The sequence below is a fragment of the Rattus norvegicus genome, chromosome 3, assembly GCF_036323735.1.
Source record: "Rattus norvegicus strain BN/NHsdMcwi chromosome 3, GRCr8, whole genome shotgun sequence".
Classification (NCBI taxonomy): Eukaryota; Metazoa; Chordata; class Mammalia; order Rodentia; family Muridae; genus Rattus; species Rattus norvegicus.
Window position 1 is genome coordinate 63,308,600 of NC_086021.1, and position 15,430 is coordinate 63,324,029.

A 15,430-nucleotide genomic window follows, 5' to 3' on the forward strand; every position below is an offset into this window, starting at 1 on the left:
TTGGAAATGAGCTCAAAAAGAACAAAGTTATTGAAATGCCAGGCCAAAAAAAAAAAAATGTAGGATTCTGATCATTTTGACTCAAGTCAAGAAGTGGTTAAAAGCCTCACTGAGGAATGAGAAGCCCTCAGTCAACCATGGCCATTGAGGACTTGACATGTGATTTCTGTCTGATTGTACTGCGCAGGTTAAATACATACCAGATTTCAAAGACTTAACGTAGAAGAAAAATTTAGGAATTCGTTAATAATTTTGAATTTATTGCATGTTGAAATAATAATATTTTATATACTAGGTTAAATTAAATATTAAAGGTAATTTAACCTATTTTAATGCAGCCAAGTCAAATCTGAATTCCATTTGTGGGTGTCTCTTTATTTCCCAGGGAAAATTTTACTCTAATGGATTGCTATTGGGTACCAGGGATCATTTTTCCTATAGCTGACGTGTGGTAACAGTCAGATGCTTTCCTCTGGGTACGCTGTTCCTACTGTGGTTGTCTTCCACTCCTTTCCCTCCCCAGTGATGACACATATTTGGTCAACAATCAAGTCACAGTTACATTTCTTTTGTGTTGTCACTGTCACTCCTGCTGTTGTCTCTACAGTCTGTTCCCTGAGTAATTTCATACCTGAGCTGTCATAATTAGCTATTAAATCATGCCTGTCACTTTACATTATCTCCATCTTAATGTATCCTCGGGGCTACAACCAAAACAACTCTCTATCTGTGTGGTTAGGATTATGTCCCCATTGCCCTGAAATCTTGACTTGAGTCACCATCCTTGTCCTTAGACTCAATGCCAACTTCTCTAGCATATCAGCTTTCAAGCCTTCTGATATCGTGGCCCCTAGATGATCTCCAAATTCAGTGGGGCCCTAAAGAGCTTCTGTGTCGGTGGGCTATACCTTTTAGCATGAACTATCCTGAAATGAAAATAATGAAATTTCTCAAACACAGGCATGTGGAAGAAAACATCGCACTGGCCCTCAGATCAAGAATATCATCGCACGTCCTATAGTCCATAGGAAGCTGAGGGACTAAGTGTGTGGCTTTTAAAGAGATAATCAGATGGGAATAGGCAGGAAATTTTTCAAAATAGGATGAATGTTATTCCAAAACAAAACAAAAACAAAACAAAAACAAAACAAAACATAAAAACTGTCCTGGGATCCACAGTCGTAGTCGTTTAGTCTTGCTTGTCTAGAATTGTCAAAGTTATTGAATCCTTCCAAGTCACAGCCAGAAATTGAGGGTTCAGATCTCTTATAACTCTTACTGAACCATAATTTTGCCACATTTTGATTCAGTGATAAAATGAGAAAATGTAGCCTGTTTTTTTTTAATGGAATGCTTTCAGACTATTAAGTAATTATAATTAGTTACTATTAAAATTATCACAAATGGGCATAATAATATTTTGCCATACACAAAAGCTCTGATAATTAGGTAAGATTATGGAAGTCTTATTTTATTCATTCTTCCGGTAGCACACAAAGTAATGGGTTCATTATGACATTTTCATACACAGATACCAGACCGCTTTGCACATAGCCACTTTCTCACAGGAAAGTCTTTTTAAACCGGAAAGAAAACTCATCAAACAAATACACAAAACAGATTCTTGATAACTCATGCGAGCATGGGGTAGAATAGCAAGCATAATTAAACTCTGCAAATATTTGGGTATGCTCTTATAAACAAAAATACGGGGTCTTTCTTTCCTTCTTTACTATGGTGATATCATGGCCCATTTTCTAGAACTATAATGTCACAACACAGTTAGAAGCTTATTCCTGCTTCCCACTGCTGTGGACACAAGCAAGCCAGAGGAGGAAAAGTTTATTTGGCTCACAGGTCCAGGTTATAGTTCATCACAGAGGGAAAGTCAAGTCAATAGGGACTTGGAGCAGCTAGTCACAACCCATCTTTAGGTAGGAGCAAAAAGCAATAACTCACATGACATGCTATTCACTTTCTGCCCAGAACTGCCCAGTTCACTTTCTCCACACTTTCCAGAATCCCCTGTCTAAGGAATAGTGTCATCCACAGTGGGCAAGTCTTCCCAGCTCAAGTAATAAATTACATACTTTCACATGCCATTAACATTGGGGCACACACTCACACACATACAATTTAAATAAATAAATATTCTTACATGCCATTGAATTTGACTTTGGGAGATAAATTTGTAACACATAAAATTTACAGGTCACATTTGAACCAGAACAATTAAGAAATACTACATAGTACTCAGAATTTCAGAAAGCACCCATCTCATTAGGGAAAATTGAAGACTATGGAAACACATGAAATCTTCCTCTCTACTTCTTCCTGTAAGAAGACAAGAATCTTCTTTTACCAAGTCGAATGTCTTGTGAGGTTTCAGTACCCAGCATATTATCTAACAGGGTAGAGGTTAATGGCAATGCCTCTTAGTAATGACATATCCTATCATCACATGAACCCAGAGGGAAGGGACACAAGGAACACCAGTAGAAGAAAATGTTCACCTCCAATTCCAGAAAACAAGCACGGAATGACTGCTCTAAATTTCCCAGTATTTGTACCCACATAAAGCTTGGGCATTTAAACCAACATCAGTTAAAGCTCAGGGATAATAAAAAAAGACTCAACACAAAAGGGAACATACGTTCAGTCAATCCAGTTCATAAAGTATGATTTATTCATCCTTTATCCCTTGTTGTTCTAGAAGCACTTACATGCTCCCCAACCCCAAACTTATTTTCCTGAGGACCTTGTGACAGAAACCACTTTAGCCAGAGTGAAAATCTGATACCTGAGAGCAGCAGGCACTCCTTCTTGTCTTCCCCAGATCCACCTTCTAAATAGACACTGTTTCTCTCTATTCATCCTCTTACACTTTTTGGTTGGCTCTGGGAACAGTTAACTCTCTGGTAAGACCCCTCAGTCTGTGTGCAGCCACACAGCTATGCCTCTAACCTTTCCCAGAAGAGCCCTGTCGGGAGGCAAGGAGAAAACAGAGCCAGAAAAAGCATGGGTCGGTGCTCCACATACACTCTACATGCAGCCAGTTCCAATCACATACATGGCATTGTTCTCTTGGTGGATGACACTCAAGTCTGCGGTCAACAACACCAGAAACGAGTTTCTCTGAATGAGGGTAGTTATCCCATTATCCTGCTGCTGCTGTCTCTAAAGAAACCAAGCCCAGAAAACAAAGCCAAGGCTAAAGAAATATACAATCCGTTGTCATCTGCTTCTCCAAGGTCTTAGGATCTGTCGTAGCACACAGATTTCTGGCCAGGTCTTATGCCCTTTAAGAAAAGGGAAAACGGGGAGAGAGGGCTCTTCAAAACCTTTCAAACCCTCAACCACCCAAGGCAAAGAAATAGACAGGAAACTTACCACTATGTCCTATCTCCATTTGATTAAGTCTTGTCTACAAACCCCAAAGGCTTACATGTAAGTCTATATATGTCACTTTGGTTTTGTACTTGAAGTACAAAAAGGCCTTGCACTGAGTTGGTACACATTGTACCACAGAACTCTCCCAAGCCAGGGTCTCCTTACCTGAGTTAACAAAATTTGCATAATGATAAATTCTTCCCACAGAGAAAGGGTAATCACGCCTCCATGATCATCATGGCCTCCAGCCCTCTGATGCAGAAAAGAACAGTTGTTTAGATAAACTACCAAATCATTACCACCCCCACCTTGACCCTGTGACCACTGTTCACTGTGGTTAAATTGCTCCTTGGTTCTCTTCCCTGCCCATTCATTAGTCCTCACACCGTAACTGTAGGGATCACTTTAAAATTACTTCTGATTAAAGGATTTAAGGGCCTTGCACTTGTCCATTGTCTTCTTTCCTATTTTGTGCTAATATTTGTGCCAAGACTTAAGTTTCTCAACATTAGTTAGCAAAATTATTTTTAATAATTTCCCCAAGGTAAAAATTTGATTGCTATTTAGAGTAGGACTTTCTAACCAGTTCAGGTAGCTTAACCACACTTATTATTTAAATTTATTTATTAATTCCATACTTAATATGTACAAAGCACTATGGCAAACACTGGATACATAGTATGAAAAAAGTTATCACTCATTGTTTATGAACTTTGTGTCAAACAGAAAGATCTTAATCAAGTGGTTACACAAGTAATTATAATTTAATTATTTTGTTTAAACAAGCCATAAATACTAGAAAGAGTAACAATATATATGAATCATAATGGGATTAATATTTCACCATTGACAAAAAGGTTTCTTTTTATAATGTGGTGAGGGTTAAAAAGAGTTTCAAACAGAAATTAGTTAGCCGTGTGTGTGTGTGTGTGTGTGTGTGTGTGTGTGTGTGTGTGTGTGTAACTCAGAGACAGAGACAGTTGAGTTTAGAGAAACCAGAATCCAGAATGCCATTAGTGTGACACGATAGGGAAAGCACTAGAGATGAATCCAAAGAAAATAGTAAGCTCAGATGGGTTAGGGAGGGACTATAGTTCAGTGATAGAGCACTGCCTTTAAAGTAGCAAGCACTAAATCCAATCTCTAGCACAGCCATAGAGAGAGAGAGAGAGAGAGAGAGAGAGAGAGAGAGAGAGAGAGAGAGAGATACAGAACCATAGGGATAGATGCATGCATACATAGATACATTAGATACATAGAGAGACACATAGATAAGTGAAGAGAAAACTGAGTCAGTAAGGTACCAGCGTGCAAGCACAGGGGCCTGAGTTCAAATCTAAAACCTGGTTAAAAACAAAAAGAACATAGGTGTGATAGTGAGTGCTTAGAATCCCAGCACTGGGGAGGTAGAGAGAGGTGAATAGGCTAGTTGGTCAACCTATTCTAGCCTATTTGGCAAGTTCTAAGACAGAGAGGGGGGGGTAAACAGACAGAGAGACAGACAGACAGAGGGACAGATAAATGGTACATAGCTCCAGAGAAACAGAATGGTTATCTGGCATACATTGTATATACATATGTATTCATATATATATATATGAATTTTTGTGTGTATATATATAAATCAGTAAATTAATAAATAAGCAGATACCTTTTTGCCACATTAGTGGCATTAGTCAAGTATTTGGGGTTGATGAGTTCTATTTGTTAAGGTAATAAGACTTTAATTTTAAGCAAGAGGATGCTAGAATTATTTGAAATTTTAAAAAGACTTTCTAGATTGAAGGATGAAGAATGTCTAGGCAGGAGTGATTAGTGTTGGACGATAGTAAACATTTGAAAATTTTAGGCAGAGTTGGAGGAACAAAACAAAGCTAGAAACAGGGGTATGATGTATGAAGAATTCACGGAAAGAAGCTTTGTTTGCACTAGCTGATTGGTTAGAATTTCACTGATATGGAGAAGTTGGAATGTTGCAAGTCTAGATCCTAATGCTTTAACTTGGGCTATCTTTATACTCATAAGGAGTCATTCCTTGTCCACCATTTGGGTTGGACCAAGCATCCTGTAACTAGCAGACAAAGCTGAACTGAACATTCCCATAAATACTTTGTAAAGAATTAACAGTTCCCCACCACGGAGAAGGCCAGTAGTACTATCATAAAGCATCTGAGACTGATAGCTGGGATTTCTCTGCAATGCTGTAATCCCCTACTTGATGCTTCCACACTGTATGTGAAAGGTGCCTTGATTTATGACTTCTTGTGGTTCTGTTACTATAAGAACTTCATGAAACATCCCCTGCATTGGCACATGGAATTTGGGGTAACCTATAACTGTTTCCAGAGAATGATCACTCAATTTGGAATAAACTATTTTTTATTCCCTTTGAGTGAGAGCTGTATTTTTGCCTAAACAGATTCCTGATATATATGTTCAAACGAGGCATTCAAAGAAACTGCTTTGGGGAACTCCCTGATTTTATTTTTAATAATCTTACATCAATTTCTCTCGATTGATTTGACCATACTTAAAATATTTTCAAGGTCCATGCTATATAGCACCAAGATTAAGACTGTTAACTCCTTAGTATAACTGCTTCAGAAAAACCCAAGGTTCTTCCCAGGGAACAATGGTAACTGCGTGGCCGGTACTCTGCTGGCTGAGCCTGGGGTACCCTGTTGACCTTTCGACTAGAGTAGATTTCAAATTCACATCTTTAACTATGTATAGTTTAAAAAGAACTTTGTCCTTCCAAAACTGAGATTCAAACATTGATGGAGGCAGAGACAGCCTCCAAGCTGCCAAGTTTGAAGCTAGCCTGATCTACCTAACTAGTTCTAGGCCAGCCAAAGCTATATAGCAAGGTTTAGTCTCAAAAAATAGAAAATAAAAAGCAACAACTGAACAAAAACACTGGGCTTAAATATGAGTCCCATTCTACTCAAAGCCATTACAATAAAGTTGAGAATACACTGGGAATGAGAGAAATTATTCTAAGTCTTTCTGGAGGTTGGAGACAGCATAGTATCCTTCCCTGTTAAGGTAAAGAGGAGAAGGAGGAGGGGGGCAGGGGGAGGGGAAGGGGGAGGGGAGGGGGAGGGGGAGGGAGAGGAGGAGGAGGAGAAGGAGGAGAAGGAGGAGAAGGAGGAGGAGGAGGAGAAGGAGAAGGAGAAGGAGGAGGAGGAGGAGGAGGAGAAGGAGAAGGAGAAGGAGAAGGAGAAGGAGAAGGAGAAGGAGAAGGAGAAGGAGAAGGAGAAGGAGAAGGAGAAGGAGAAGGAGAAGGAACAGGAACAGGTATTGGTGTTGGCCATCGAAGGCTTTGTGCTTTTTTACTGTTGTATCTCCCTAACTGGAAATCATTTCCTTGTATCCTTGAAAGTTAAGATACCAAAGAAGCAATTTCTGTTTTCCAAGCTATGCCTTTTTGTAGCATAGGTTGGGAAAGCAAAAAGAGAGAACTGGTTAGATTGTAACTTATATTCCTCTTTGTTTCACAAAGAATTTGGGATGTCTTACAAGAATACATTTGGTATGAGGGAACATATTCAGACCAAAGGAAAATGAAAACTGGAGAGGGTGTCTACGACTGAGGGGCAAACACAAACGTAAGTACAGGTCAAGGTTTTGGTTGGAGTCTGAAATTCTGATGTTTAAGTAAAAGGAAATATCCCTAAAATTGTCATATTTTGTCCAAAAGCAATTGCTAGTTTCAAATCTTATCAGAAGACACTGAATATCTACTAAAAACATCCCGAAAGTAAATACTGCCATAGATATTGTAGTATTTCTAGTGTTGTTTCTTAACTCAAGATTTAAACTTAATTCTGAAAACAACTTAATAGCAGTAAGTCTGTGGTGCAGGAGAAGAGCAAGGGAATGGTCAGTGTGACCCACGATGTGGCTCATGATAGTGTAACTTAATCCAGAGCTAAGCCATGAAATAGATGATTGATTAGTGTCTGCTGGATCAGATGAGTGCTACTGAGATAAGAAGCCCCCCCAAAAAACCACACACACACACACACACACACACACACACACACCATCAAAAATAGATGTTTATGGCTCTCAAATTATTTTTAGTCAAGGTTGGAATAAAAGATCTTGCATATCTACAAAGAACTAAAGATATTATAATGGGGTGTCTCAGAGTATGTGTTCTGACATCAAAGAGACCTCAGTTTGATTTCTGTCTCTTCTCATTTTCTAACTACAAAACTGTGAATAAACTATTTAAGTTCACTAAGCTCCAATTTTACACCTATGAACATGGGGCCAGTAACATTGTTTACCTCATAGGGTAGGGATGATGACTAAATACTGTAATTCAATGAAGGGCATGTCTGTAACCTGCTAAGGATTTAATGAATAGTAGTAGCCAATAGTTATTAGCTTAATTAATTCATAATTAATTAAAGTACTCCTTTTACAATGGAGATGGGGATTCCCTTTTGGATTTTCAACCTTGTTAACAAAAGAATTTGAAAACAGACTCCAAAGAAATCTCAGAGACAATTTAATTAGAGTTTGAGGTATAAACAACAGGACAGGCAAGCTGTAAAGTTGGCAGCTCCAAGATGGAGGTTGATGAAGAGAGGAAGAGACAAAGGCATGCCTTCTTCACTCGGGGTCCAAGGAAGCTGGCATGCTCATTAGCGGGAGTTGGCAAATAGTTGTGAAGCAGAAGGGGGAAGCTAGAGTTCAGAGTTATCAGGGAAAGCATGTTTAGGCTTTTGGCCAGTCTCTGGAAAAAAAAAAAGACAAAAAGGAAAGGAAAAGTTACACTTTTTTGAGTTGAAATACAGAAAAGTGGGCACACTCTGCAGTGCTATATGGCCGACTGTCTGTAAGTAGCTACCTTTGGGCAGGAACTTCTGGGAATAAAAGTACGTTATATCCTTAAGGGGATAACTGTTCCTCCCATCTTTTTCTTCTTTGTTCTTTTTTTTTTTTTTTTTACTATATATCTCACCTTATATTTTTTCCTCCATCTTTATTAACTTGGGTATTTCTTATTTACATTTCAATTGTTATTCCCTTTCCTGGTTTCCAGGACAACATCCCCCTAACCCCTCCCCCCCTTCTCTATGGGTGTTCCCCTCCCCATCCTCCTCCCATTACCAACCTCCCCCCAACAATCACGTTCACTGGGGGTTCAGTCTTAGCAGGACCAAGGGCTTCCCCTTCCACTGGTGCTCTTACTAGGATATTCATTGCTACCTATGGGGTCAGAGTCCAGGGTCAGTCCATGTATAGTCTTTGGGTAGTGGCTTAGTCTCTGGAAGCTCTGGTTGCTTGGCATTGTTGTACCTATGGGGTCTCGAGCCCCTTCAAGCTCTTCCAGTTCTTTCTCTGATTCCTTCAACAGGGGTCCCGTTCTCAGTTCAGTGGTTTGCTGCTGGCATTCTTCCCATCATTTTAGCACATACTCAGGTGAACCAGCTTTCCTATATGGAGTGGCCTTCTTGACAGGTGATTGACAGGCCCAGGTGGATTACTCTTAAAGAAAGGTATGGGGATTACCATGTCACCACCAGCCCTAGAGGTAGACTTGAGATTTCAGAAAATCTCAAGAAAAATCTCACAGAAGATCTCACCAGTGTGACTGCTTCTCCTGCTCTGTCCATATTTCGTCTCTAATTCCAGAGTGATTTTTATCCAGTCTTTGGTTCAACTGCTGCATCCCACATTTGTCCTCAAAAGCTGGAGTTGGGTGAAAGTACTGAGTCGTAGTTGGACACAAGTATTGGGTTGCGTCCAATTCCATTCTGCTTCTCGCTAACAGGGTGAGCTAGGGACAGATCATAGAGGCCTCGAGCTAGATGGTACAATGGGAAGAGCCTACTTCACAGAGCAGCTGAGAGGTACGTGAGGGGCATGCCCTGAGAGCAGCCAGCGTGGACTTGGGTATAGGTTGACAGCAACCAATACACTCTAAAACAGGGAAAAGCAAAGGGACTGCAGTTTATGATAGACTATCCTTTCATGGCCCCGACAGAGTAAATCTCCCAATGTCTACTGTATCCCAGATTATGTATTGCGTTATCTTCAAATGATGGTGTTTTATTATTGGTCTTGTTGTTATTATTATTATTGTTGCTGTTGTTTGGATGTCACTAGAAAAGCGACATGTCTTTGCTGCTTTCTACTCTCTTCCCTCTTCAGAACAATCTGGTCACTTGAAGGAATCTCTTTCCACATTCCCAAGAACCTACTGTGTTGGCAGGAAAGTGTTGAAGCTTTAGGAATTGGCAACCCCCAAAGGCCTTCCAAAATCAGGGTCACCAGAGAGGTGGAGACCAGAGGATTAAAAAGTTTTGTTTGGATAAAGCATTTGAGTCTTGTGTGGCTGGAATTCTCTCCAGCCTGCTGCTGCCCTTGCTGTTTTCTGTTTTTAACATGCAACGTAAATATTATGGCCATGAATTTCTTAGCCCAAGTAATCATTTCCTATTTGAACAAGATTCTTCCCGCAAATAAATCAGCCTCTTATACATGCCTATGGTGAAGTTAAATATTTATAGTGCATGATGTATGCAGGGACATGCTCTGCTGTGGTTGTGTACAGTTTCTTTTGTTTTCACTCTGTCTGGGGGACAGTTACTCTCCTTAGATTATAGGTGACATCAAGTAAGACTCCGAAGGTTGAAACGGATGCTCCAGAGCACAAACTTTTGATTTTTTTTAATGCAAACCCCTTGCCTCACTCACAAATCAGGAAGGATCTAATTAATTTCATCAGAAACAATAAAAGGACTTTATAAAACTATGTGGTTTTTTTTTTGAGCCCCTGATGCTTACAGTAAATAGATTTCGGGGGCGCCTAGGAGACTGGAAAGGACTCAATTAATGATGTCTGCCGTTAGTTATTAGTGACGCTGCTTCAGTTCTTCTAATAGGGCCAAGAACACTAGAGTAGAGGTTATTAATATTCAAATCATTGTGCAGCTATGCAAATGCACCTCTCTGGGAAGCATTCCACAACTTTGTTCAGATTCTCAATGAGGCCCTTAAACCCAGAAGGTTAAAAAATCACTGGATAGAGGCAAACAAAAGTTAGCTTGCTCTATTTTTTTTAAAAAAAAACTTGAGTTTGCTGCTCACATCTGACTGCCTCTCACTCACAGCTTAAGAGCATCTTTGTGCTTAGAGCAGCCATGTTGGTTTTGCATGTTGTAAATCTAAGCTCTATAGGTTGTTAAAATGTCTCTGAGCTCTTTAGGAATACCATGGGTCATTCCATTGTTCACATTAGTGCTACTCATCTAACCCAAAGCCTCTTAGAGTTTCTAATGCTCCATGATTCCCAGTCAGTTTGAGAAAAAGCTAGAATTTGTTCGATATGTCGGCATAATGGTTAACCTGTTCTATTAACGAAAATACCCGTATCAGCAATTGTCCTTATGGTCTGAACTAATGAAAATGTTTCATTAGTGTTTGTAGCAAATATATCTTACCTTTATACCAAAATTGAAGTCATCATTTTTGACACACTTACTGTCCTCAAGGTGTCCCAGCACTAGAACAAGGCTCCCTGGACTGTTGTCTAAACTGGATACATTGTTCATTACTTCCTGCTACTCACTACCCTCTCTGTCTGAGTTTCTGCTTGTCACATACCCAGTCCATGGAGTTAATTGCCATTGGCTTGACTAATTTACTTTTGCCAATGGTTGGTCTGGTGAAGGACTTAAGACACCATTTTGACTGGTGATATAAAGGGGGTGGGGTAGGACCTGGGACTTCAGAGTCTTTTCTTCCCTACATGAGAGCTGTTTCCAAGGAAAAAGCTCCCCTTTGCTTCTACTCTTTTCTCGCTTATGGAAGGAATGTTTGAACCCAGCAGCTAGCCTCAAGCTACAAGGACAAACAATGCTTATTTGCAAACAAATCAGCCTCTGATTTATGAGGTAGAACCAAAAGGAAGAGAAAAGCTCTGTTCCTGGTAAGGTTCTGCTATTGACCCAACAGGCAGCTACTCACTTGAAGTTTACTGGTATCACAAATGCGTGGTCATGTAGTGTTAATTGCTGGCTTTTAATCAAAACTGCTAAACGTTTTCAAATAATAATACACTTCAACTATGCACACAGACATTTCAATTCTTCTCAAAACTATGACCAACAAGAAAGCCAAAAGAAGATATTCTGATAACTGGTGGATAGGTCAGGAGAAATGGGACATCTTAGGGGGAAAAAAAATTGGGAGCCAGGGAAACTATGCTATGCTTATCAGGCCTAATTAAACGAATGTCTAGTAAATGAAGATTGAAGCTCATCAGTTTCCATAATCTTTCTGGAAAGCTGAGTTTAGAATTCTAGAAGGTCTGAGTCTTGGCTCAAAATCAGTAGCTTGGACTCTCTCCCTCTCTTTCCTTCTCCCTCTCCCTTTCCCTCCATTCCTTCCTCTGTCTCTCCTCCCCCTACCTCCTTCCACACTTCCCCTTCCCTCCTCTCTTTCTTTCTCCCTTCATGCTTTCTCCATCCCTTTCTCGGTCTCCCCTTCCTTTCTCCATCTCTTCCTCTGTCTTTCCTTCCCTTTCCCACCACACAAACTTAGAGAGAAAGAATAGGCAACATTGCAAAGAAATTTAAAATATTTTTAAAGCAAAAATCTTTCCCTATGGTCAGAAAAAAAAGAATTCTACAAGTACCATCTCTCTCCAGTAGCCTGTACCCAAAGTATACATCATTAAAAGATCGCCAGTCTTTTCCCACAGACCTGGCCACAGTCTGACAGTCCTCAAGTCAGTGTTCCAGACAACCACCATTAATGGATTAGAATTTGCATTTAAGATAGATCCCATCTGCCATTCCAATTATAGCTGGTTGGCAGCTAGCCAGGGGCTCTTGTTGAACTAACTATATGTATTCAATGGGGGAGTTTATAAAAAAAATATATATAGTTTCCAATGCATGCAAGTAGAACCCAATAGCCTGCATTGTTGAGAACTTCAGCAGAGAGTGTGTAAAGACACACGGCCAGGTTTGGGAATCTGTGACATGGCATATTTAAGACCTCCTGAAAGAGGTCATAAATGTAATGTTGCAAAGTGGTTCCCATCCAAATGCCAAACCTGGTTGTGGTAAGTTGTATGGGGCTGACTAAGTGATGATAGAATTTTATAATATGTTAATTTTATACTTGTGTTTCCAAACATTTGGAAGCTAACAGTAAAAGCCTATAACTCTTGCTTCTCTTTAAAAATTAGAAAATCCTGACCCTTGGCCTCCATTCCAACATGGAAGAAAACCAATGGCAGCTGCCTTCTTTGGATGGTGCGCCGTCAGTCTGGTATGTGGCCCAACGTCTACCGCACTCCCAGCTGCCTTTGCGGCAGCTAGCTCGTGCCCACCTTTGCATTCTCCGTGCTGCTCTGCTTATACAGATCTCTGTCAGAAGCAGAAAACAAATGACAGATCCAAAAGGCCAGTCTTGGAGGCAGAAAATTCAATGGTATTAGGGCATCAATCTATTTCTCAGGAAATTCAAGAGAGATTAACGACGTCCTTGTTCAACAGCCTTGCCAAACAACTCTAAGTCAGTTTCACAATTAATGATAGCAGGAGCTTCCTTCTGCCACGGCTTTTCCTATATGTTAAAGAGCAAAAGTTCAGTCGGATACCAGCAGAGAGAGACAATCCATCCCAGAACGTGACAGTACTTGCTACGGTACAAAATTTAGTGTGATGGAACAAGGTGCAGTTTGTCAGCAAAATCACCTCATTACACCCCGGCTCCCACTCTAATGAGGTTTTAGGCAGCATCTTGAAACATGTGCTGATACAGGGCCAGTCCCGTGTATTGCAGTTGTGAGGAATCCGACACTATGCCGTGAATCTCAGAAGCCGTGATCTTATAATTGGCTTTCGAGTTATACTCCGTAGAAGTAAATTATCCTGGGCAAGATTTTAGAAGTGACCATTCTGCTTCACTCCACAGCATGTTCTACTGTGCAATAATAACCATGTTATCCTAGGTTGTTTTTTTAAGTTTTAGTTACAGAAGTACGCATGAACACATTCATGGATATTTAGAAGCACAAAGCGGTACAGGGGATGAAAAGGAAACAAACCTCCACGGTTTCTTCCTCCCCTGCTTCCACTCCCCTTTCCTGTGGATGCTACGCTCCTTATTAGAAACACCAAGCCTATATCTAGGTGTGTACTTCCCAAACCTCTTCCTACATGGTTATGTATACATCTGTGTTTTTGTTTGGAAGCTTCCTCTTCCGGTACGGACCTTGCTTCCACTTATAATAATATCTCTAGGGAATCTCCATGTCGAACTCGGCCATGGGATTTTTAATCACTATATAACACTGATTTGCAAGCGTATTTTACTTGAGGAACCCCAAACCGTTTCCACTTCTTCAGCATGTAGTGATTTCCTTATGAGTTAGCTTAGTGCGCAGGCACTGCTGTGTGGAAGAAGTCTGTGTATGTGGCATTTGCCGAGCCAAAGCGTGTGTAGAGTCTAAATGTTTAGGCACTCTCACACTGAGTTCTACCTACAAAGTGTGAATAACACTTTGTTATTTCCCCAGCTCTTGGCTATTATAGATATTTTTCATGGTTTAATTTGCAATTGAATCCTTCTCATATTTTTGCTGGCTGTGAATTATCTCTTCCACCCTAATGTTTATAAACTCCTTGGCTGTAGCAGTTATTAACTTTTTTTTGTCTGCGAGCAGGTGGCTAGCATTTTCTTCGCTTTACTTTGTGACATGTATTTACAGAAATTCTAAATTGCGAACTATGTGGTGATGCGTTCCTTTATAACTTATAAATGTTATGAAACCAAGAAGGTTTCCATCCTCATTCTTTGTTTTATAGACCAGTTACCCTGCTGGTCCCTGTTTAAACCTCATAATTAAATGAATGGGAATTTTCACGTTCCCCCCCCCCAAAAAAAAAGTGCTTGTAGCATAAATACCATCAAGGGATACCATTGGGGAAATAATAAACCCTATATTTTATCTTATGTAGCATTAAACTCCTGGGCTTTGGGAACATAGGCTGTGTGGAGGCCTTAGATGCTGACACTTTACAAAGTTTACTGGGATCTTCTCCAGTGGAAGTAGCCACTAATCTACCAGATTAGACTACAGCAATAATAACATTGAAATGATGGTCATACTGAACATGTCCAGCTTATACGACAGCATTATCACAATTATCGACATCAGAGTCCACCAATACTTTCTTCCACTTATCTGTCTGACCCCAGAAGTCACAATTATATCAAGGAATTACTTCCCTCACACTCAAATGGGTCATGCGATAATGCTGGAAACATGCAAACAGGGAACTAACGACTAATGGGGCGATTGATATCTTCAAATCTGTCAAGTGAGTGTTAAAACACACAAGTAGGTTTAAAACATGATCTGAAAAAAATAAACAATTTTCAGATGTATACGATTCAAATGCGAAAATTAGGCACCGGAACAATAGCAAGATAAATGAATTTTTAAAACAATACAGAAGAGAAAATGACAACCACCCAAATTTCATGGTTAACTGTGCTACACAAAGTTAGCTCACTGCAAAATGACCCAGAATACAAGTGACAAATGACAAGCATTGTTAGGGAGTAGGTTTGTTATTGATATTACTAATGAACAATTGATAGCTTTAAATGTGAAGAGTTCACTCAACTCAGTAAGCAAAAGCTGAGACTCAAATTGGGGAGGAATGGAAATGCATATTAATAGAAGAGATAATATAAACAGTTATTAAACACATGAATTATTGTTCAGCCTCACTGATAATTTTAAAGTACAGAAAACAAAATCGTAATGAAGTTCTATTTTCATCTACCTGCTCAACCATGAGAGAGAGAGAGAGAGAGAGAGAGAGAGAGAGAGAGAGAGAGAGAGAGACTGCGAGTATATCACACAATTAAATGGAAAGTTATCTTCCACAAATTTCTAGGAGACTATAGCATTCCTAAGCACCATATACAAAAGCTCTGAAATTTGAAATTTTCCAAAAAAAAATCACACACATTCTTTCATCTAGAAATTCCACAGTTA

At 39.8% G+C, this 15,430-nt stretch overlaps 1 long non-coding RNA gene across 1 annotated transcript; it reads right to left on the reverse strand.

The window, feature by feature from the left end:
* Window positions 1-7,896: 7,896 nt before the first annotated feature.
* On the reverse strand, window positions 7,897-12,701 carry LOC134486284 (uncharacterized). Its single transcript, XR_010065091.1, has 2 exons — window positions 12,616-12,701; window positions 7,897-8,137 (listed from the first exon to the last, which is right to left on the reverse strand). It is a non-coding gene; the product is annotated as an uncharacterized LOC134486284 (long non-coding RNA).
* Window positions 12,702-15,430: the final 2,729 nt, after the last annotated feature.